Below are 2,124 nucleotides of genomic sequence, written 5' to 3'. Positions count from 1 at the left end.
TATAGCTACTTTCTTATATAAAGCTAAAAATATATTTGAAGTCTGTAGTGGAAAAGCGTCTGGTTGAAAGAGAGTGTGATGTTTCCCAGCACAAAAAGAACGTGCATAGGGAATTGTGGGATGTTATGATGGTTATGTTAATGTTAGAGGTGAGTGTTGATTACAGTGAATGAATAGCGGTAAAACAAACGGGTAAAACTTGAGTTAGTGTTTAAATGTTTTTAATGGATTTCTATTTTACTGTTGGACATATTTCAGTGGGTGTATAGGTATTTTATTTATATGACAGAGTGAGATAGTGCCATTTAACGAAAACGAAAGATGACTAAGATGTCAAGTTGTGACAACTTAAAGTAAATAGCGCGGTCTGTTTAGTCATATAGTAGAGTAATTAATATGGAAGCTTCATACAGGACGATAACTTGCCTTATACAGGAGAATTCGGTAAGGCAGAGTAGGCTGAAGCTTGGTGATTTCGATTTTATTTCCTTTCGTATAATATTGGTTTATCAATTAAGCCAAAATTTTCCAGAATTTATATGGGGTAGGCCTACAGGTGTTTGGTTATTTTCGCTTGTAGGCCTACATTCTTACTAAAAATTGCAATGAGTGCTCATATACGAAAGAAATATAAGAAGATGTCTATGGTTGTAGCTACTTATTATAGTAGCAAAGTCAATATTTCATGGGAGAAGTTGCAGAGTATAAATTCAGACATGACGACACAAACCTAGGCTTAAGGAGGGTCATAAGGTAGTGAAGACTCGAGCTTAAGAGAGTAATCTTTATTTTTGTTTTCTTTTTGTATAGAATTGGTATATAAGCTCTTGTGAAATATTGGTGGATAGAGGGTGTGTTCGGTTAGACCATATGATCGATAGGTATAGGTATATATCATGAATGTATTTAGATTTTATATTGTGTAGATGGATTGTATTGTTGTTGATTTTGAATTCTTTGGCGAAATAAATGTTGTTTATATGTGTAGTAATGGAACATTTATAGAATTTTAATTTGGGAAAATTCAGAAATAAATGATGGTAAGATTCAGTTGCTCGGTTACAATAGTGGCATTTATAGTTGATAGTATATATATTTCTGTATAGCATAATATCTTTTGTTAGTACTGCATTATTGATGATTGTATACATGAAATCCTTTTCTTTTTCAGATAAGGAGGAGCATTTATAGAGGTTTGTCCAGACTTTTGAAAAGTCAACATGAGGTAATTGTTTATTTATTTTTGGTTGTGTCTGTAATAAGTCAATTAGGGACCAGTATATGTCTTTAAGTTTTGTATTGTATGTATATTTGATGGATGATTTGAGGCTATTGTAAGTTTCTTTTATATCTATATATGATTGGGGGAGTTTTTCCGAGTGGGTATAATTATTGGATGCATATCTTGGCAGAGTATCCCTTGTAGTAAATCCTAGCCAGTATATGTATAGGCCTAACCAGGGACTGTTGTTGTCTTTGATTGCCTTTACTATAAGTTGTTGTTGCATTGCCTGGATTTTTAGTCGAATGTTTGGCACTTTAAGGCCACCATTTTTATGCTCTAGGTTCAAGGTGTTTCGATTAATTGTTTCACTTTTATTATTTTCCCAGATGAAATTGTAGATTATTTTATTTATGTTTTTAATAATTGAGTTTGAGGGAGGAACTATCCTAGCAACAAACCATAGTTTGCTGAGTATATAGTATATATTAGTATAAACTCTGAAACACGAATGACAGCTAACTGTTCCTGCTTACTTATATACCTACAGGAATGGAACGATTTGGTTAATGTCAACTAATATTACATGATTAATCTAACACCCAAGCCGAGTACACACCAGCCAAGACGCCGACATCCTGTCGCAATTCAATTACAGGAAATGAGGGATTAGATAATGTGTTTGTTACAATTGAATTTTTATTTCTGAATAAATGTTACGTTTCACAGTTAAAATTCTAAAGTATGCGATTAATATTCCATAGCTTTAATCTATTGGTACGTGTCATTAACTAATCTGTCTGTAATATCAATGAATCAATTTTATTTTAATTTAGCTTAAACATTCCCAACATATACAGTTGTGCATGATTACATGAACATATTTTGTAATTGCATATACT

General features: G+C 32.3%; 1 long non-coding RNA gene across 1 annotated transcript; it reads left to right on the top strand.

Moving 5' to 3' along the window:
* The first annotated feature begins 525 nt into the window (after positions 1-525).
* LOC126816669 (uncharacterized) lies at positions 526-1,888 on the top strand. Its single transcript, XR_008787767.1, has 3 exons — positions 526-887; positions 1,172-1,225; positions 1,773-1,888. It is a non-coding gene; the product is annotated as an uncharacterized LOC126816669 (long non-coding RNA).
* Positions 1,889-2,124: the final 236 nt, after the last annotated feature.

This window comes from Patella vulgata, chromosome 1 (genome assembly GCF_932274485.2).
Source record: "Patella vulgata chromosome 1, xgPatVulg1.2, whole genome shotgun sequence".
Lineage (NCBI taxonomy): Eukaryota > Metazoa > Mollusca > Gastropoda > Patellidae > Patella > Patella vulgata.
This window is presented reverse-complemented; position numbering and strand designations above follow the sequence as displayed.